Source organism: Mustela putorius, unplaced genomic scaffold (assembly GCF_011764305.1).
Source record: "Mustela putorius furo isolate JIRA1106 unplaced genomic scaffold, ASM1176430v1.1 tig00003845_pilon_pilon_pilon, whole genome shotgun sequence".
Lineage (NCBI taxonomy): Eukaryota > Metazoa > Chordata > Mammalia > Carnivora > Mustelidae > Mustela > Mustela putorius.
The window spans coordinates 27,322,532-27,345,818 of NW_025421998.1; the positions used below are offsets into that span (position 1 = coordinate 27,322,532).

At 38.8% G+C, this 23,287-nt stretch overlaps 1 long non-coding RNA gene across 24 annotated transcripts in view; it reads right to left on the reverse strand.

Moving 5' to 3' along the window:
- LOC101680813 overlaps window positions 1-23,287 on the reverse strand; it is a 78,106-nt gene that overhangs the window by 40,093 nt on the left and 14,726 nt on the right. For 20 of the 24 annotated variants that reach the window (XR_198518.3, XR_001180879.2, XR_001180884.2 and 17 more), the window contains 6 exons: window positions 10,942-11,053; window positions 8,468-8,721; window positions 6,410-6,466; window positions 4,864-5,238; window positions 1,780-1,995; window positions 62-184 (listed from right to left, as the gene is read on the reverse strand). This is a non-coding gene — a long non-coding RNA (uncharacterized LOC101680813). Of the gene's footprint in view, window positions 1-61; window positions 185-1,779; window positions 1,999-4,863; window positions 5,239-6,409; window positions 6,467-8,467; window positions 8,722-10,941; window positions 11,054-23,287 lie in introns of all 24 variants that reach the window. The other 4 variants (XR_001180854.2, XR_001180855.2, XR_001180871.2 and 1 more) reach the window with 4 other exon arrangements.

Genomic DNA, 23,287 nt, shown 5'->3' on the forward strand with positions numbered 1-23,287 from the left:
AGGGAAATGTGAATTTAAGCTATGAGATATGGTTACATATCATAATTTTTAAAGGACTTACAAATTTCAGGGGACCTGGGTTGCTCCGTTGGTTAGGTGTCCAACTCCTGATTTCAGTTCAGGTTTGATCTAAGTGTTGTGAGCTCAAGCCCCTTGTTGGGCTCCATGCTGGGTATGGAACCTACTAAAAAAATAAATAAATAAAGACTTACAAATTTCAAGTGTTGGCAGGCTATTAAGCAGAAGGACCTTTCATATTTTGCTCATGAGAGTGTAAAATAATTCTACTACTTTGGAAAAGCAGTTTCTAAAACGTGAAACACATAACAACCCAATGACCCAACATGTCCATGCCTAGGATTTTCCCCAAGGTAAATCAAAACCATGTCCACAAAAGACTTGTACAAGAATGTCTACTCATGACTGCCTAAATTGGAAAGAACTCAAAAGTCCATCCACAGATAAATGAATAAATAAATTTTGGTGTATTCTAGAAAACGGATTACTATTTGACTACAAAAAGGAGAGAACTACTAATAAATACAGCAACATGGATGAATCTTAAAAATATTTTTTTATTGAAAGTAAACTAAATACAATAGAGTACATACTCTATTATTCCAGATATTAGAAATTCCAGAACAGGTTAAATCAACTGTAGTAACTTAGATGATTCATTGCTATAATTAGAGGGAAGATGGGGGAGAAATTCATTGCTATAATTAGAGGGAAGATGGGGCAGAAAGGGACATTTTTGGGAGTTATTCTATCTTCTATATTTGGATTACACACCACGTGTAATTTATCAGTATTTCCTAAATAAGACACTTAAAATCTGTGTGTTTTATGGGATATATACTTTTACCTCACTGACGAGAAAAAAGTTAAAAAGTGGTAAGCAATGATTTGTCTAACATGAGATAGAGTATAAAGTAGAATTTACTTGGGCGCCTGGGTGGCTCAGTGGTTAAGCCTCTGCCTTCGGCTCAGGTCATGATCTCAGGGTCCTGGGATCGAGTCCCGCATCGGGCTCTCTGCTCAGCAGGGAGCCTGCTTCCTCCTCTCTCTCTCTCTGCCTGCCTCTCTGCCTACTTGTGATTTCTCTCTGTCAAATAAATAAATAAAATAAATCTTTAAAAAAAAAAAAAAAAAAAAAAAAAAAAAAAGTAGAATTTACTTAATTTACATTAATTAATTAATTTAGCATTAATGCTAAAACTAAGAGAAATCAAGGTAAAATATAATTGTTAAATAGGTTTATTTTAAAAAGACATATTGAGGGTCCCTAGGTGGCTCAGTTGGTTAGGCAGGTCAGGTCATGATCCTGGAGTCCCAGGATTGAGTCCTGCATCAGGCTGCCTGCTCGGTGGGGGTCTGCTTCTCCCTCTCTGACCCTCCCCCATCTCATGCTCTCTCTCTCTCTCAAATAAATGAGTAAAATCTTTAAAAAAAAGAAAAAGACATACTGAACATGAAATCATATAGACTCATAAAGGGTAGACTATGATGTTGCCTCTTAATTTTTCTAGTTGATAGTGAAAAATGGGCATCCCACCTGGGATGCTTTGTGAAAAACACAGATTCCTGGACCTATACCTCCATATTCTGAGTCTGTCTATACAAGGAAAGACCCAAGGTTCAGTATTTTTTCAAGTTTTCCTCAGTTAGTCTTATCTTAGTTTGGGATTTGCTGAGTTACACCATTCATAGATAATCTGTAAATCAATGATTCAGGAAAAGCTCAGCAATTCTTAACACTAATAATAAAAATTAACTTACTCTGAAAATCATCACAAGGAGGGTTCTGTGTAACAAAAGGTGTACTTAACAATATCCTTTCAGTAAAGTCAGGAACAAGTTTTAGAGAAGTGCTTCATGATACAAATCCTTTTTCAGGAGGACCTCAACACAAGCCAGACGAGTGAATTCGAACCGAACTCAGTAACTGCAGTTCCATAGAGTTTCAGAGTATAAACCTCCAGTAGGTAACTCTTACTGCTTTAGGTTAACAGAGGAGCAAATTATAGATTATTGCATGAAAGAGACTGCAGGTTCTTTAGGTAATTATTCATTAAGGCTTTCTTTTCTTTTCTTTTTTAATTTGACAGACAAATCACAAGTAGGCAGAGAGGCAGGCAGACAGAGAGAGGGGGAGGCAGGCTCCCCGCTGAGCAGAGAACCTGATGGGGGGCTCGATCCCAGGACCCTGGGATCATGACCTGAGCCGAAGGCAGAGACTTTAACCCACTGAGCCACCCAGGTGCCCCAAGATTTTTATTTCTGATGAGCTTTTATCTTTTTAAGATGGTATTCTTTAGCAGGTATCCAAATTGTAGTTATTCTCTATTGCCATTTAAGTACTAAACCATACAATTTAACAAGTCTGTTATTATTAGTTTACATATTCAAGTGACAATTCAGGAGCTCAATCTAAATTTAGGAATGGCTGTGGTGAATTTCAGTCAAGAATCAGACATAAATGATCAACTTTTGTTTGGTATTTATAACATCTGCCATAGAAAAATAGTTGCTTTGTGAATCATTATCCTTTCTGAGACAGACCTCTGACCCTCTACATCCATTTTTTTAACCAGCTTTTCCAATTGAGAGTCTTTAATGTTTATGAATAATAGTAATAATGATGAAGATTATTCTAAAACCCTTATAAAACACATTAAGAAAGTAGTAATCAACCAGATTTGAAATGGGAACAGAGTTGGGAGAGGAGAAATTTTGATATATCTACTTGAAGACTCTAATTTCATATCTAGAAACCTTAGTTTTTCCTTTTGTGTGCAAAAGGAAAATATCAGGGGACTGATTAATCAAGCCTTCAAAGGATTGAAAGAGGCGGAGAAAAATGAACTTATTAATGTCACCCTTCTTCCTAACTCTCCTTTTTGACTATTATCACCTTTCCTAGCTAACTGGCCCCAACTGATCACCTATAAAAAGAAATTTAATTAGGGGTGCCTGGGTGGCTCAGTGGGTTAAAGTCTCTGCCTTTGGCTCAGGTCATGATCCCAGGGTCCTGGGATCGAGCCTCACATCAGGCTCTCTGCTCCGCAGGGAGCCTGTTTCCTCTTCTCTCTCTCTGCCTGCCTCTCTGCCTATTTGTGATCATTGTCTGTCAAATAAATAAATAAAATCTTAAAAAAAAAAAGAAATTTAACTAAATTAAAGGCCAACTATTTTTTTTTTTTTTGAGAAAGTGCTGCATAAACACTAAAATCATTACCTAAAAGGGGCACCAGGGTGGCTCAGTTGGTTAAGCATCCAACTCTCGATTTCAACTCAGGTCATGATCTCAGGATCATTCATGAAGATTCTCTCTCTGCCTCCCCCTCTGCCCTTCCACCAGCCCTCACTCATGTTTGCTCTCGCTCTCTCTCTCTTTCAAAAAGAAATCATTACCAACAAGACAAATACAAAGCATGATCATATGTGCATCCAATTTGGGTGGTGGAACCAGAAAACCAAGAAAAGGGGCTCATGAACGAGGAGCAAATGGTAGCCGTTGTCATAGACAATAAGGTTTTCAGGTTTTAATATCTACAAGTCACGATATACTTTTTGTAGTCCCTTAGACTAAATATTTAGATGCAATGCTTTTAAAATGTCTAAATTGATTTTCTCTTCATTAAATATTAAGATGATACTTGGATGAAAGAGGAAACCCTGGTAGTTTATTTGCTACCCCATAGCTGTGTTGTTATTCCTTCCATATTTAATTATTATAGTCAACATAAAAATGATAGTTTGAAGACGGCTCCAATTGGAAATAACTCTATTATAAGGAAATCAATTTAATGAATATAGTTTTCTCCAGATATCTCTCTTAATTATTTATCCTTCAAGAATATAAAAGTCTGTAATAGGTCTCCTCAGTAGCCATAAAAACAAAATTAAAAGCTTCAAGTGTCAATAACAAAAACAACAGCAAAAATTCTGTGGTAGGTTTATCAAGCCCTGTAGTCTCTACATCTCAAACAAAAATATACCTTTAAACATAAAAATTAATGTTTTTCTCATTTCTCAGACATATAGAGAAAAAGGCAATTAATCATTTTAAAGGCAATTAATCATTTTAAAAGCAATTAATCATAAATTTATTCACTCATGGATGTCATCTTTGCCACCTGGGAGTTTTATTTCTTCTGTGTGTGTGTGTGTGTGTATGTATGCATACGTGTGTGTGGGGGGGTGTGTATAGTATTTTAGCAGTCCTTATGCCTTTTGAAAGAAATACTCTCAACTTATTCTCTCAAATTTAGATAACGAACACTGGGTCCAGAGATTCTTAAACTTTAGGGAATGTAAAATAAACAAAAGGATAAAAGAAGACAATGGAATGATAGTCACCAGAGGATGTGGAGAAGGTGATGGGGGAGAGGTTGTCCAGTAATATAAAGTTATAGTTAGACAATATACATTACAAAGATCTGTTATACAATTAACTATAGTGCCTACAGTTAACAGTAAGGTACGTGTACTTAAAATTTTATTAAGAGGGTAGATCTCATGAGTGTGCTTACCACAAACAAACAAAGGGACACAGGAAACTCTGGGAAGTGATGGATATGTTTATTGTGATACAGCAACATGTATATACGTATCTCTGAACTCACTAAATTATACACTTTAATTATATGCAATTCTCTTGGTATAGCAGTTATACCTCAAAAAAGCTGAAAGAAAAAAAAAAAACTGTTGGCTAAGCAATTAAGTCGGCTAGGAGACTTCTTAAGGTTTAAATAATCCTAATGATGCCAGTTAACTAATGAGGTGTGAAGAGTTAGTTGACTACAAGTAGTTTTCAACATTCTAACACATTCTCTTCATTCTAACAAACTGATGACCCACCTGACCGACAGGTCCTCAGAACATTCAGATTTCTTGCTCTTTTCCTCATTGATCCTGTGTTTAGGGAAGTTTTCCTCTCTTCCAGGGGTACTCTCTTTCAAGTTAAAAACTTATGGAAAAGACTTTGCAAGTGCTGTTCCGAATGCAAAAATTATCTTCTCAGAGACTTTTCAAAATGAGACCATCTTGGCCACTAACTTCAAAACTAAGTACTGTAAACCCAAACTGTGTCTGGTAGATTATGAACAGAGCTCCAGTTAGTTCCAGAACATAAAATCAGCAGCCAGAGGAAGAAAAATTTTATACTAAAGCACATCCAAGTAAACTGTATTTCATTCAATGATAGCCCTGGAACTATGTTTTAGGAGACAGCAGCTAAAAAAAACAAGACAAAACAAACAAGAGCTGAGGTAACAGAATTAATTTCCACGTGTAAGACCACGCAACACAAATACGGAATTTTGGATCATTTTATGCGCTTTAGTTCCTTCTTCAGTTTTTATAAATACTTCAGATGGTGAATGTGTCTGCAATAGGTTTTTCTCCCTACCTTAGACAGATCTATTTTTCCCATTTGTTTCTGTTCCTGGGATTAATGGTGTTATCACCCTCCCGCCTACTCCAGTGAGAAACTTGAGAGTCATGTTTGATTTTTGCTGTCCTTCATGATGAAATTCAATCAGCCACTAAATCCTGTGATTCTGCATTGGATCCACTACCACAATCTCATTTCAGGCCCTAATCGTATCAGCCCTACATTATTGCTTGGCCTCCTATTACCCATCTTCTTTCACTCTGGTCAAACCAGTGGTATGTTATTACTTAACACATTAATCCTGCCGTCTTCCTACTTTTGACAAAATAAAGTCTACTGTCCTAGGCATCATGCTGAAGACCTTCCGAGTTCTTGTGTCTTATAAACTACCTTTCTTTGTTTCCTCCCATCACTCCTGCACATGCCTGCTAGCCCCAGACAACATATGTCATCCCCGCTGGAAACTGCTGTGCTTTAAAAACTAAAACAAAAACAACCTCCATTTCTGCATTGTTTCTACCCCTATCTTTCTCACTAGAACATGCGTCCTGATTCTCATGTGCCTGCTCACCTGGTGTCATTCTCACAGCTGGCCCTGGCCTCCATGATTGATGGCACCTGAATTTTGTTAACTGCGTCAGTCTGCAGTTTGTTTACTGGTGGGTTTGGCTCCCCAAATTACAACCCAGTGGATGATCACCAACCAGATGACTGAGCTTCCTCCTGGGTCTCATGACTCCACATGTTTAACCCTACATTCTGTCACTTTACAGCAAACATAACTGAGTGTCTACTAACTGCTGCACATACAACACCAGTAATCATTACAACAGCATCCCCTTGAGGCAGGTATGCTTACTATTGCCTTTAACAGATGAGGAAATGGAGGTATAGCAAGGACAGGCAATGTGTCACAGTGTTCTCGTCATGGAACTACAGAGCTGGGATTTGAGTCCATTCAGTCCGACTCTAGAGTCTTGTTCGGAGAGACAATGGAATACTTCTTCTCACCTGAGCTTAGGATGACAGCCCAGAATTTCAAAGCCTGGATCTCACATATAGGTCTTTCTGTCAAATCAATGTATAAAAATTACATGTGATTGATATTGGTCATTTTAAGCTAGCCAGCATCCATTTCTACTTCCCACTAGTGCTCTGAGATTTTCTTGAGAATTTAGGTCTTCCAAAGCATATACAGCCTTGGAAGGGAAGTCAGTTAAGGTATAGTATCTACCTTAGAACTCAACCCAACTTCTCAGAAGCTTACAATGTACCAGGAGTCTCTTTCACAGTGATTTATTGATTTATTGATTAGCTTCATTGATGAAAACAGAGGTTTGTCTGGAAGACCTATGCTCACCTAATCAAACTTGGTCTCAGAACTTTGAAATTTATGAAATTTGAATGTCACAAATGGAGAGGAAAACAAAAATGACAACTATGTTCATTTCTTTATTCATTCCCACAGTGGTGCCTGAAGAAGACTGCCTGGCGGTCCTTGCTATGGAGACCCTGCCCCTCTAGCTGAAAAGTTGTTCCCTTTAAGTTTGGTTCTCAGTTCTCCCTTCAGTCTTGAGTGCCTTTACATCCTTCTAATAAACTCCCTTTCTACTTACAGTGTTGGTTTTCATTGCTTTTCAGCTGTTATATATTACAGGTCCTGGCTAATTAGTGATCCTAGGACAGCCATTTTTCAGGAAGAAGTAGGTTTCATTAGGTAATGACTTTGTCCTCCCTTAGTTTAATTGTTGGCATTGGTGTATTCAAACACAACATGATTATCCTGAAAGGTTAATTTAGATGAAAATATGATGCCACATGAGAAAAACAATCCACGTGGAAAAAAGTACACAATAATTTGTCAGCTGCTACCTCAGATGTGGGAAGGAGAGGTAGAGAGGGAAAGAAGGAAGACAGGAAGGAGAGAAGAAAGGAGAAAGAGAGGAATAAATGGGGAAGGAGAGAGAAGGAAGAAGAGGAGGACACAGAAAGAAAGAGAGAGAAAGGAAAGAAAGAGAGAGGGAGAGAGAAAGAGGCTCTGTGGTTATTTGCAAGTAGCAATCCTGTTTCAGGCAGCCCCAAACAGGAAATTCAGAGCTCAGCTAAGATAGCATGTCACAGACTTAGATCTATATATGTGTGGAAGAGTGGGTGTTAAAATATATTTCTTTTCTGAAATGTGAACTCCAAATTCCACACTTGGAAGCAAATAAGGAACCTTCTGTCTGTGATTAGAAAACCGTCTCGTCAAAATAGAAATGGTAAAGATTTAATGCTCAGACACACCAGCCTCCTCACAGCCTTTCTCAAAAACTCCTGTGAACACTTGGACATTCATTATTCAAGTTAAACACTGAGTGGCCATAATCAGTGAATGAGACTCTTATACTCTATCTATATGATGTAAGAGAGAAATTAGACCATACAGATAGGAGCTGATTTTCATGTGGCAGATACTGCATTGGGTGGTTTAATCCCTTTTCTCATTTCTACAATCCTGGGTGGTGGGTAGTACAGTGTTCCTTTTAGACATACAGGAAAAGGGTTAGGGTGGTGTAAAATAATTTTCCATAGTTCACCTACCTAGGGAGTCACCAAGATAACATATGTATGTGCATGTTTGATGAATTGTTTGCATTGATGAATCTAGTTTGATGAATCATTTGAGTATCTTCAAAGTTAACTATAACTGTCGTTGGAGTTGATCATGTTCATACATATTGTGTTGATGCACAATATTTAAGGATAAATAGAAAAGACTTCCCACAATGCTTAACTGTCTTTGGAGTTGTTCTGACTGAACTGTTACAAAGCTCTTAGTTTTGTTGTACTCCTTTATTTCACCTGACTCAAATTCTTGACTGAGAAAAAAGATGCCTGTGGTCATGAGCCTCATCTACCCTCTTTCGATTCAGCCATCCTAAGTGTCTTTGTCTTTTCCATTTCCTTCCACCATCTTATTTCACAGCTAAAGTCTTTCCTTTCAACCCTAGGAAGTAGGAATTTGTACTGGTTATCTCTTGCCACGTAACAAATTGACGTGAAATGCAGTAGTTTAAAATAACTTACATTTACTGGCTCACAGTCCCTCTGAGTGAGGGATCCCATGCAGGTGAGCTTGGTCCTCTGACGGGCAGCAGCCATGACACTGTCTGAGGTGCAGCCATCTCAAGGTTCAGCTGGGACCGGATGTGCTCGCAGGCTCACACTTCTGGTTGTTGGTAGGACCCAGTTCCCTACAGGATGCCACACTGACTAATGGCTTGAGGCTGCCCTCGGTTCCTTACTACTGGCCTCTTCAAAGGATAATTTGCTTCTAGCACCTGGATTCATCAGAATATGCAAGTGAGAGATCGGGAGATGGAGTACCACCGTTATTTTTATGACCCAATCTTGGAAATGACGTGACTTGCACTCTGTTCTCTTTCTCAAAGGAGGCCACGAGAGAAGGGGATTTCTGAAGAGCGTGAATTCTAGGAGACTGGGAGCCATTTTAGAAGCAGCCTATGATACTACTACCAAGCTGTAACGTGCCCCCCACTGCTCAGTAAGAGGCTCACTTTCTCTCCATGCAAGTATATCAGGCCTGTCACAGCCTTTGGGAGCAGCAGAGAGCCCTCCACCTCCATTACTTGTAAGTGGGAATGCTCACAGATTTACTTGATAGCTCTTTTAAATAGCTTTTAAGAGGAAGCAGTAAAAGTGAGTTAGCACTAATTAGTACTTCTCTGTGAACTATTTTGCTTTATTTTTTGATCTCTGAAAGGCTCCTTGAAATAAAAGCAGCATTTAGTTCCTAAAGCATTTTCCTCACTGAGACACAGGCTTAGAAATGAAAGATTTGAACATAATAAAGGAACTTAAGCCTTAGAGGGTAATGAACACAAGTTTTAGGTCAACATTACCTAGAAGGTAAGTTATAATCATAGATGAAAGAACTTTCTTTTTTTTTTTTTTTTTTTTTTTTAAAGATTTTATTTATTAATTTGACAGAGAGAAATCACAAGTAGACGGAGAGGCAGCCAGAGAGAGAGAGAGAGGGAAGCAGGCTCTCCGCTGAGCAGAGAGCCCGATGCGGGACTCGATCCCAGGACTCTGAGATCATGACCTGAGCCGAAGGCAGCGGCTTAACCCACTGAGCCACCCAGGCGCCCGAAAGAACTTTCTTTTACCAGTAAATCAAAGCTTAAATCATTAGAGAATGATTACATAACTTAAGGATTTAAGTGACAGAAATATATGTGCAGGATATCATTCATTTTTTTGTACATTCCTTAAGATGATAGAGAGCACCTTATTCATGTCTGTGTCCCCACAGTCCATGAGCTCCATACTTCTGCCTCCCTATGTTGGGCATGTAGGAAAGACTTGTTAAGTGGATGGGTAAATACTTGATATTTTATTCTGCAGTAAGAGTTATGATTTTAATATTTATGCAATCTACTAACCAAAAGTAAAATAGTTCTTAGAAGTATACCTTGCATTCAAGCTAGAGCTGCTTTTATAAATTTCCCTGAAAAACATAAAAATAAATCTAGGTGGTAAGTAGTATCTTCTTGTATTGTGGAACATAAACCAGGACATAAATATATTTCTTACGGAAGCAGGGAGTTTATGTGTTGAGAGAGATAGACTCAAGGATCAATGCTCAGAAGCTCATATCATAGAAATTCAAGTAGGGTTTTAGATATAATATACAGTTCCCATTAAGTTATGTTTATTAATGTAACTTTCATTTCATATTTTATGAAGGTCCTGTTATGTGGACATTTTAAGGTGAACCATGGATCTACTTGTTTTTGTAGGTCATAAATGATCAAATACAATCAATTTCACTAAGCAGCCTATAGTCAGAGAACAAGAGAATAGCTCTGAAAACTACATGTAAAGTTCTTCAGAACACCTAAAAGAAAGAGAGCAATCCTTCTGCCTCATTATTCAATAAGTATATGTACATCTATTGCAAAACACTAATCTCAAGCATAAACAAATATAAGTATGGCACAGAAAGCTTTGAAAAACTGAATTCAATAAAGGACAAAAAATTATTGACATAAACAACTAGATTTTAAGGCTCAGTATGGCACTAGGTGGTTAGTTTCATGAAGAACCTGCAACCCAATTTCTATAGCTCAGAAGAGAGAAATCAACATTGAGCTGGGAGCCACACATGAAGCCAAAGAATTTGGTTACCTCACAAAAATTTAGAGGATCATCAATTGTACTAATCTCAGTAGCATACAAAAAAAAAAAAAAAAAAAAAAAGACTTCAACCAGTTCTTATCTAGATCAGCTGGAATCAGTACTCAGATTCCTCCTTCTCCATTAAGAGACTTTCACAGATTTCTCCCTCTGCCACTTGTCTTTATCTAGGGGACGGCTGTTGGTGAATTTCACAGAGCTGAGTCACAGGCATGCCTGCAAAGCAACTCCTCCTCTTATCCGACAGTCACGCGGCCCTCCCTCTGCAACCAGATTCTGGATCATGCCCTTTCTATTATGATAACAGGGAAAAGAAGCAGCTTGTTACAGAGGCTACTCACTTGAAAAATTCACAGCCAGACCCACTGATGAAATCACAGCCAAAGGCGGCTGTACTTGTTCCTGGGCTCCGGTCATTCCAGGTTTTCTTTATACTTCGAATTCAAATGATCTCTAAATGGGAAAAAAATAAGAGTGATATGTTTAGAAGAGGTGTAGGAAATATCTATTTTAAAACTTTAAAAGAACACATTTTCAAAGGGAAGGGAAATGATCCTAAAACTGGATTTGGCATGATTTGTATTAAGAAATATCAACCTGGTTTATAACTAATGAAATGATAGGTTAGGCTCAGATATTTTTAGAAACTGTGGATAATTTTTATCTCAGAAACATCTATCAAACTTTGGTTCTACTACGCATGTATTTCCTTCTGATCATTGCCTTTCCAGGGTTAAGAATAGGTGCACTCCAGCTACAATTACATACTGCTCTGCAATATAAAATCTCCTATTTGCAGATGGGGAATTAGCATCCAATGCCATGCCCATCCTGAGAGGCAAGGGTAGGCTGAACACAGCTCCTCATATGAGCCATAATATGTTGAGGCAGTATAGTGAGTATGTTAAACCCAGGGCTATGAAGTCAGTCTCACTGAGGTTGACTATCAGCTCTACCATTTACTGTGACCTTGGGCAGGTCCCTCAACCTTGCTAGACCAGTGTTCTCCTCTGTGAAATGGGTGGTAAAGAGTCCTCCCTCTTTGGGTCCTAGAAACATTACAGCAGATAATGCTTGCAAAGGGCCTTGCCCATTGTTAGTGCTAGCCTTTGACAAAAAATCTTCTGAGAGCACTCTTCACAGAGCTGCCTTTGCTGGGAAGAAGTCCTCAGCTACTAAAATTCCTAGGAAAACTGAATTGCTTGGTACCCACTTTTCTGATACTTTCTAAGTGACTTTTTTTTTTTTAAGATTTTATTTATTTATTTGACAGAGACACAGTGAGAGAGGGAACACAAGCAGGGGGAGTGGGAGAGGGAGAAGCAGGCTTCCCACTGAGCAGGGAGCCCTATTCGGGGCTCCATCCCAGGACCCTGGATCATAATCTGATCTAAGTGATGACTTCTAATGAAGCAATTTGCTTGGGCAGATAATTATATTAGAAAACTCTGGTCTTCCCTTTTAGGGATTGTATGAACAATCAACAATGTTTTAATTTAAATGCCTAGGGGAAGGGCTAAGAGCTACTCTGGTGGGAGCATAAAAGAGGTACTTTATGTGGAGTGGAATATCACATCAAAAAATGGGTGTTGGCTTGCCCTGCTGCTGAATGCTGACACCAAAAGGCAATATTATGTTCTGAAGCCAATTAGTTTTCTAAAAGATAAAACCAATCAAGCTCAGTGAGAAAGAAGAAGAGGTGTCTCGGCTCGAGGTATTTATGTTAACATGATACTGGCCAGAAAAAGCACTGAAGCAGGAGAAACTATGAGACTCATCCTGGCATCAGGGTTGGTTTGGGCTTGAACATGCTTCATGATAACTCTTACTTGATTGGTGTTATTCCTTTTGGCTTAGCAATGTTAACCTTTCCTTAAAATTTACTTCAAAGGCTCTTTACTTTGTGTAAAAAGAAGCCCCAAAACAGAGGCTTAGATATGATAAAAGTTTATTGTTTTCTTACATAAAAGCTCAAAGATCCAGGACCGATGGTGTAACCCTAATATTCTCATCATGAATTCACCTTGGGGTCTGAGACAGCAGACCCAATGCTCACCAATTTCTGTCAGCACAAAAAGGAAAGATAAAGGACAACTTCCTTTGCAAGGAATTTTCCCCAGTGACTACAGATATAACACGTTTGGCCTGAGCATAGTCACGAGCTGAAAGGGAGTCGAGGTTGGTGGCTACATGCCCAGTTGCAACTGAAAAGATTCTTTAGTTGCAAGAAGAAAGAGAATGTCAGTCGGGGGTGATCAGCAATCTGCAGCACTGGCTCCTTCCCTCATCAAAGGTGCACATTAGTTCCTATTGCATCCCTGTCTACTTTGCTAAATAAGCTCTCCATGACCCATTCTAGCTACAATGGTCACAACAGGCAATTTGCAGCTTCTTGAATTCATTTTTCCCCTTTGTACTTTTGTTATCAGCTTTTCTTTTTTATATCTCATTACATCTCTTTTATATTTCTTATATCTTATCTCTCAAAATCCTATCTATCTTACCTTTGAGACTTGGGAAGAATTATGTCTAGATGTGAAATAATCCATAATCTTGGTATAATGGAAACAGTAGGAAAGAGAAGCAAGCCCAGTGGAGACCTGCTTACTAAGGCAAAAGTTCTCTCTGCCACAGTGAGGGCAGGCACACAATCTGACCAGTTACACAAAGCTCAGGGTTATCTGTACTAGTAGGACATAGCTTAGAAGGGTTCAACACTGTGGCTGTTGACCAGTTAAGAAAGAAGCTAGTGTGTTTGGTAACATCATAAAATGTGTTCTTCAATGATGAACCCTGACAGATTATGGGAGCAAAGGGTAAACTGTCTAACACTAGGATAAAAAAGGATATTAGTACTTACATATATTTGGCAGTTGCAGCAACTTGCTGAAGCATGAGGCATGATAAGTGATCAGAAGTTAGGGTATGGGAAGTGGATGAGAAGCTCAGGGATTTGGGCTAGATACATAGGAAATTAAAAAGCAGAGACAGAAACTTCAAGGTATAAAGCATCAGAAGGACTGAGAATTTTCTACTGCATCTTTCCTATGGCTTTCCCTCCAGAGCTGTTCCTCTCATACCCTCTTGCCCATGATATCATCTGCTAGATCTTTCTCTCCATCCCAGTGGTTATTAATCCATCAGAGGAATTCCTTCCTCTTTTGAGAACCATTTTTGCTTGACTATTGCTGATAGTAGCTGATTTCAGCTGATACCTTCTGCTAAAGCACTATGCAATTCCACTCTTTTTCTGAGACAGAACCCTTCTTCAGAGCTTTTTTAATACTCATAACTTTCAAATAAAAACAAAAAAAACTTAGGTCAATGTGTTCTGAATGATTTTTCTACATTGGCTACATAGGTTATTAGGACTTCACCATACCTTCAGAGGTATGGTTACAAGAAGAGATTGAGAGAGGAACATAGTTTTAAAGAAAGAGAAACAGAGACAGAGAAACAGCTTGTTACATACATGGGAGTCCCCATAAAATTATCAGCAGATTTTTTCAGCAGAAATCTTACAAGCCAAAAGAGAGTGTCATGATATATTTAAAGTGCTGAAAGAAGAAAAAACAGAAACAAAACTTCCAACCAGAATACTCTACCTAGCAAAGTTATCATTTGGAATTAAAGGAGAGATAAGGAGTTTTCCAGACAAGCAAAATCTAAGAAATTCATGACAACTAAAATGGTCTCACAAAAGGGTGGGTGGGGGGGGGAGAAAAGGCCTTACAAAAAATGGTAAAGCAAATTTATTAAGTTGAACAAGAAAGCATAAGGATGAATCAGTCTCACTGGAGATGTGAGTATATGGCAAAGGTAGTAATCACTTATAAATCTACCATGAAGGTAAAAGGACAGATTAGCAAAAGTAATTATGATTATAATAATTCATTGATATGTAAGTAAAATTTGACATCAAAAAAAATAAAATTTGGGGGACGCCTGGGTGGCTTAGTGGGTTAAGCTTCTGCCTTCAGCTCAGGTCATGATCTCAGGGTCCTGGGATCGAACCCTGAATCAGCCTCTCTGCTCAGCGGGAAGCCTACTTAGCCTCCCCCACTAGCCTACTGCTCTGCCTATTTGTGATCTCTCTCTGTCAAATAAATAAGTAAAATCTTTAAAAAATACATAAAATTTGGGTGTAAAGATGTTGATCTTTAGGATCAAACTTAAAATGTTCAACTTAAAATAGATGTTTATAAATATAAGTTGTTATATGTAAGCCTCATGGTAACAACAAAAAAAACCCTGTATTAAATACACAAAAAATAAGGGAAAAGAATATGAGTATAGCACTAAAGAAAGGCATCAATACACATAGGAAAGAATGAGAAGAAGAAATAAACAGAGAGGAACTACAAAAACAGCCAGTAAACAATCAACAAACTGACAATAAGTACATAATAATCGATAATTATATTAAATATAAATAGACTAAATGTTCCAGTCAAAAGACACAGAGTAACTGAATGGAAAGAACACTAAACAAAACAAGACACATCTCTATGCTGCCTACAAGAGATTTGCCTTAGATATAAAAACACACATAGACTAAAAATGAAGGAATATAAAATATATTCCATGTAAATGGAAGCCAAAAGATAGCTGGAGTAGCTGTACTTGTATCAAACAAAACTTTAAAACAAAGAATGTAGGCACTTGGGTGGCTCAGTTGTTAAGTGTCTGCCTTCGGCTCAGTCATGATACCAGGGTCCTGGGATCAAGCCCTGCACTGGGCTCCCTCCTCAGGAAGTCTGCTTCTCCCTCTCCTACTCCTCCTGCTTGTGTTCCCTTGCTCACTGTGTCTCTCTCTGTCAAGTAAATAAATAAAACCTCTTAAAAAATTAAATAAAACAAAGAACATAATAAGAGGTAATAATGAGTGTTACATAACAATAAAGAGGCCAAACCAACAAGTTCCAATGAAACATTTACAAATGAAACATTTGGAAGCATTTATGCACCCAACATAGGAGCATCTAAATACCTAAGGCAAATACTAACAGACCTAAAGGGAGAATAGTTGGCAGTATAGTAATAATAAGGGATTTTAATACCCCTACATTAAAGAATAGATCATCCGAACAGAATATCAATAAGAAAACACAGGCTTTAAATGACATATTAGAAAAAATGGATGTAATAAATACTTACAGCATGTTCTACCCAAAAACAACAGAATACATATCTTTCTCAAGTACACAGAATATTTTCTAGGATAGGTTATGTATTGCCAAAAAACAGGTCTTAATAAATTTAAGAGAATTGAAGTCACAGCAAAAATTGTTTCTGACCACAATGGTAGGAAACAGTGGTATGAAATTAGAAAATAATTGCATGAGAAAAACTAACCAACTCACAAATATGTGGAGATTAAACATGTTACTGAACAACCAACAACCTTGTGCTTCTTGTGGGTCAAAGATATAATCAAAAGAGAAATTTAAAAAATACCTTGAGATAGATAAAAATGGAAATATGGCACACCAAAATTGGTGGGATGCAGGCAAAGCAGTTCTAAGAGGGACGTTCACTACCATAAATGCCCACCTCAAGAAACAAAAGTCTCAAATAAATCATCTAACTTTACCTAACATGGAATTAAAGAAAGAAGAAGAAATGAAGCCCAGAGTTCATAGAAGAAAGGAAACAACAAAGAGTACAGCAGAAATAAATGAAATAGAGACTTAAAAGGAAATCAGCAAGACCATTGAACAAGAGTTGGTTCTTTGAAAAGATTAAAAATAATGGGAGGAAAGGAGGGGCAGGATGGCAGAGAAGTAGGAGACCTTGTTTCAACCAGTCTCCTTAAGTGAGCTAATTATCTACAAGAACACTCTGAACACCTATGAAACCAGCCTGAGATGTAGGATTATACACTTCTGGATCTCTACAGGGACAGAAGATGCCAGTGGACAGGTAAAGCATACTGGGAATGATCAGACTGATATCGGAGGATAAAGAGAAGGGAGAAGGAGCCACCAGAAGCGACCCAGTGGAAAGTAATACCCCAACAGGAAAGTGCCCTGTGATTGGGTACAAGCATTGAGTTGGAGTCTAGTTAAAAGCACTCAAAAAGAGCAAAAGATCTTAAAGGGCAACTGGTGGAATCAGACGGTCATGGGCATGGCCCTAAGCTCATGGACCCAGGATGGCCATTGCCAGTGACCACCCGTGCCAGAGACAGTGTGGTGGCAGAGCCTCCAGTTCCTGGTCCTGGAGACCCCAGGCTTGCATGGATTGAGGGTGTCTGGTGGATGCTCTCTAGAACCACAGCCTTTTGCACTCTGCTCTCACTGCAGTACTGGGGTCTGAACCGTGCTCCCCACCTGCACCTGAGAGAGCTCTGTGCAGGTGCTAGTCGGTGGTCTCTAAGACTAGCCAAGAGTGAACACTCCAGCCCAGACTTGAAGGAACTATCCCAGAAAGCAATCCCAGCAATAGCAGCCCTAGGAAGCAGGCTCCCTGGACCAATGTCACTCGTGGTTTTGGCACAGGGTGCAAGGACAGGCAGGCGCTTCAGGTGACCCTTCAGACAGTGGCTGGGACATGCACTGCCTGTGGGAGGATTCACAGCTCAGTGGAGTTTGCAAAGGGGGAGATGTGTGTTCTGGACCACCCAAAGGGGAGCAGACTGAGGCTTCTCTCTGAGATGGAGGTCTGGGTGCAGTTTACTTTCCACTAAACCTCTGAAAAGCCACAAAAAGCTGCCAAAGAACAAAAAACCTCCAGAAAACAAAAGCCAGGAAAACTAGTTTCCACAGAACCCAGCCTCTTGATAGGGGGCAGAAGGACTCAACCCAAGCAAGACTGCCTGAAAAACAAAGCAGCAGGCCCCTCCCCCAGAAACCCAGCCAAAGGAAGGAGAGGACAACCACCACAGGGTCCCCATAAAACTGTAAAACTTCAATATCAGGGGAAACCAATATATTAAGCTCCCAGTATTGCCCTAAAAGCTGTATATTTCACAGATATAACTTTTTTTTTTAAGATTTTATTTATTTATTTGACAGAGAGAGATCACAAGTAGGCAGAGAGGCAGGCAGAGAGAGAGGAGGAAGCAGGCTCCCTGCTGAGCAGAGAGCCCGATGCGGGACTCGATCCCAGGACTTTGAGATCATGACCCGAGCTGAAGGCAGTGGTTTAACCCACTGAGCCACCCAGGCACCCCAGATATAACTTTTACTTTTAATTTGTTCTCACTATTCTTGTTCTTTTTAATTTTTTTTAACCTACTTACCATTAAAACCAGAGGTTAATATAACATATTCCATAATAACCTTTTAACTTGAACTTTTTTCATATATATACCTGTGTTTTGCTTTTGATTTTCTATTTTTTTAAATATATATATAGGTAAAAATTTCAAGGTAATCCTTGTTCCCTAATCAATACTACTCCTATATTTAAACCAGTTTTAATCTCCCTTTCTCTCTGGAAAGTTGAGTCCTTTACAAAGTTATCAAGATGCACCCAGGAAGAATCAAAATAACCTTTCTCACCCAACATTGAGGATTTATAACCACCCTGCCATCTTTTTCTTCTTTTAGCATTTCTGTGTATTTGTTTTTGTTCTGGTATTATATAAATCTCATCCTTGGGATTCATTTTGTCTGGGTTCTTTTTTTTTTTCTTGTCATTTACTTTTTTCAGTCTTTTTGTTTGTCCATTTTTGTGTGTACACCTTATAAATCTTACCTTTGGGGCCTATTCTATCTGGGTCTTATGAGTTTTTTTCTATCTCTCTCTTTCTCTCTCTCCTTTTTTCTTTTTCTTTCTTTTCGGTCGTGACTTCTGATTGCTTAGAAGCATTTCAGGGTACACCTGGCCTGGATCATGGTTGATATATTTAGCTACACATCCCTTTAACCACCTCTCACCAAAATGACTAGAAGGAGGAAAAACTAAGAGAGGAAAAATTCAGAGACTGTGTCCTCTCTATCAGAGCTATTGGATATGGACATAAACAGTGTGTTGGAAAGAGAATTCAGGGTAACAATTATCCAGGCAATAGCTAGGTTGGAGAAAACCATTAGTGACAACATGGAATCGAATAGGGCAGAAGTGAAAGTCACCCAGGAAGAAGTTAAAAATGCTATCAATGAGATCCAATCTAATCTAAATACTCTAACAGCTAGGGTAACCCAAGGCAGAAAATAGAATTAGTGATCTAGAGGACAAACTGATAGAGAAAAAGGATCTGGGGGAGTCCTGGAACAAATAGCTTAGAAGCCATGAAAACAGAATTAGGGAAATAAATGATGCCATGGAGCGTTCCAACATCAGATTTATTGGGATCCCTGAGGTGGAGGAGAAATAAAGAAGACTAGAAGATATAGTTGAACAAATTCTCCATGAAAATTTCCCCAATCTGGGAAATGGAACCAGTGTTTGTGTCCTAGAGGTAGAAAGATCACTCTGCAAGATGAACAAATCTAGAAAGACCTCAAGGCACTTGATTGCAAGACTGATCAATCATAATTTTAGAAAACAGCTTTTGAGAGCAGGTAGGGGGAAGAGAGTCCTTACACACAGAGGAAGGTCCATCAGATCTGTCCACAGAAACCTAGCAAGCCAAAAATGGCTGGTAAGACATTTTCAGCACACTAAATGAGAAGAACATACAGCCAAGAATACTTTATCCTGTGTGGTTGACATTCAAAATGGATGGAGAGATAAAGAGCTTCCAAGACCAGAAAGGTTTAAAAGAGTATGTGACCAACAAGCCAGCACTACAAGAACTATTAAGGGCTTTCTATAAAAGAAGAAAGAATCCAAGAGTGTCATAGAACAGAAATTTAGAGACAATCTATAGAAACAAGGACTTCACAGACAACATGATGTCAATGAAAACGCATCTTTCAATATCACTCTCAATGTGAACAGCCTAAACACTCCCATAAAATGGCACAGGGTTTCAGACTGGATAAAATGACAGGACCCATCCATGTTTTGTCTACAAGAGACCCATTTGGAACCTAAGAATACATCCGAACTGAAAGTGAAGGGATGGAGAAGAATCTTTCAGGCCAATGGGCCCCAAAAGAAAGCTAGAGTAGTGATTCTCATAACAGATAAATTAGATTTTAAACTAAAGACTGTAGTCATAGATAAAAAAAGTTACTACAGCATTCTTAAAGGGTCTACCCACCAAGAAGATCTAACAATTGTAAATATTTACGACACCAATACGGGAGCAGCCAACTACGTAAGACAAAGGTTAATCAAGATAAAGAGTTTAGGGTGCCTGGGTGGCTCAGTGGGTTAAGCCGCTGCCTTCAGCTCAGGTCATGATCTCAGGGTCCTGGGATCGAGTCCCGCATCGGGCTCTCTGCTCAGCAGGGAGCCTGCTTCTCTCTCTCTCTCTCTCTCTCTCTCTGCCTGCCTCTCTGCCTACTTGTGATTTCTCTGTCAAATAAATAAATAAATAAATAAATCTTTAAAAAAAAAAAAAGATAAAGAGTTCATCCTGGGATCAAGCCCTGCGTTGGGCTCTCTGCTCAGCAGGGAACCTGCTTCCCTTCCTCTCTCTCTCTGCCTGTCTCTCTGACTACTTGTGATCTCTGTCTGTCAAATGAAGACAAAAAACCTTAAAAAAAAAATCATAGGGGATCTTAACACACCATTCTCAGTAATAGAAAGATCCAAGCAGAAAAATCAATAAGAAACAAGTGCGTTGAATGACACATTGGACCAGATGGGCCTCATAGATATATAGAGAACATTCCAACCTAAAACAACAGAATACTCATTCTTCTTGTGTGCACATGGAACTTTCTCCAGAACAGAGCACATACTGGGTGACAAATCAGGACTCAACTAATATCAAAAGACTGATATTGTTCCCTGTATATTCTCAGACCACAATTCTTTGAAACTGGAACTCAACCACAAGAAAAAGTTTGAAGGATGGGAAGCCTGGGTGGCTCAGTGGGTTAAAGCCTCTGCTTTTGGCTCAGGTCATGGTCCCAGGGTTCTGGGATGGAGCCCAACATCAGGCTCTCTGCTCGGTAGGGAGCCCGCTTCTCCCCTCTCATCCCACCCCATCTCTGCCTGCCTCTCTGCCTACTTGTGATCTCTGTCTGTCAAATAAATAAATAAAATCTTAAAAAGAAAGAAATAAAGAGTGAGTGAGTTTGGAAGGAATTCAAACACTTGGAAGCTAAAGACCACCCTGCTTAAGAATGTTTGGAGCAACCAGGAAATCAAAGAAGAACTTAAACAAGCCATGGAAACCAATGAGAGTGAAGACACTTTCGTCCAAAACCTATGGAATACAGCAAAGGCAGTCCTAAGGGGGAGATACATAGCCATCCAAGCCTCCCTCAAAAAAAATTGAAAAATCCAGAACACACCAGCTCTCTTTACACCTTAAAGAACTGGAGAATCAACAATAAATTTAAGCCAACCCCACAAACAAGGAGGGAAATAATCAACATTAGAATAGAGATCAATGAAATAGAAACTAGGGATATGGTAGAATACATCAACGAAACCAGAAGCTTGTTTTTGAAAGAATCAATAAGATTGATAAACCACTTGCCAAACTAATCCAACAGAAAAGAGAGAGCACCCAAATTAATAAAATTATGAATGAAAAGGGAGAGATCACGACTAACACCAAGGACACAGAAACAATCATCAGAAATTATTATTAACAGTTATATGCCAATAAGTTAAGCAACCTAGATGAAATGGATTCATTTCTGGAAATCTACAAACTTCCAAAACTGAATCAGGAAGAAAATGACAATCTGAATAGACCAATATCTAATAATGAGATTGAAGCAGTGATCAAAAACCTCCCAAAAAACAAAAGCCCAGGACCTGACAGATTCTCTAGAGAATTCTACCAAACATTCAAAGAAGAAATAATACTTATTCTCCTGAAGCTGTTTCAAAAGATAGAAACAGAAGGGAAACTTCCAGACTCTATAAAGCTAGCATTACCTTGATCCCCATACCAGGCAAAGACCCCACCAAAAAAGAGAATTTCAGATCAATATTCCTGTTGAATATGGATGCCAACATTCTCAACAAGATCTTAGCTAATAGGATCCAACAGTACTTTAAAAAGATTATCCACCATGACCAGGTGGGATTCGTCCATGGAATGCAAGGGTGGTTCAACATCCATAAATCAATTGATGTGATAGAATAAATCAATAAGAGAAGAGAGAAGAACCACATGGTCCTCTCAATTGAGGCAGAAAAAGCATTTGACAAGAGATACCATCCATTCCTAATTAAAATGAATCCAAGTTATAGGGATAGAGGGAACATTCCTCAACTTCATAAAATCTATCTATGAAAAACCCACAGTGAATATCATACTCAATGGGGAAAGCTGACAGCTTTCCGTTTGAGATCAGGAACACGGACAAGGATGCCCACTCTTGCCACTGTAGTTCAACATAGTACTGGAAGTCCTAGCAACAGCAATCAGAAAACAAAAAGAAATAAAAGGTATTCAAATTGGCAAAGAATAAGTCAAACTCTCTCTCTTCTCAGATGGCATGATACTTTATATGGAAAACCCACAAGACTCCACCCCCAAACCACTAGAACTCGTACAGCAATTCAGTAATGTGCCTAGATACAAAATCAGTGTACAGAAATCAGTTGCTTTCTTATACACTAATAATGAAAAAATAGAAAGGGAAATTAGAGAATCAATTCCATTTACTATAGCACCAAGAAACATAAGATATCTGGGAAGAAACCTAACCAAAGAGGTAAAGGATCTGTACTCAAGGAACTACAGAACACTCATGAAAGAAATTGAAAAAGACACAGAAAGATGGAAGAGCATTCCATGCTCATGGATCAGAAGAATAAATATTGTCAAAATGTCTATACTGCCTAGAGCCATCTATACTTTCAATGCCATCCTAATCAAAATTCCACGGCATTTTTCAAAGAGCTGGAATAAACAATCCAAAAATTTGTATGGAACCAGAAGAGATCCCGAATTGCTAAGGAAATGTTGAAAAAGAAAAACAAAACTGGGAGCGTCATGTTGCCTGATTTCAAGTTTTACTACAAAGCTGTGATCACCAAGACAGCATGGTATCGGCCCCAAACCAGATACATAGACCAGTGGAAAAGAGTGGAGAGCCCAGATATGGATCCTCAACTCTATGGTCAAATAATCTTCGACAAAGCAGGAAAAAACATACAGTGGAAAAAAGACAGTCTCTTCAATAAATGGTACCAGGAATATTGGACAGCTATATGTAGAATGAAACTCGACCATTCTCTTACACAATACACGAAGATAAACTCAAAATGGATAAAAGACCCCAATGTAAAAAACAAACCAACCAACAAACAAAAAAACCCCAACGTGAGGCAAGAATCTATCAAAATTCTAGAGGAGAACATAGGCAGTAACCTCTTTGACATCGGCCACAGCAACTTCTGTCAAGATATGTCTCTAAAGGCAAAGGAAACAAAAGCGAAAATAAACTTTTGGTGCTTCATCAAGATCAAAAGCTTCTGCACAGTAAAGGAAACAATCAACAAAACAAAGAGGCAACCACGCAATAGGAATGGGAAAAGATATTCTCAAATGACACCACAGACAAAGCGCTGATATCCAAGATCTATAAAGAATTCTTCAAACTTGGGGTGCCTGGGTGGCTCAGTGGGTTAAGCCGCTGCCTTCAGCTCAGGTCATGATCT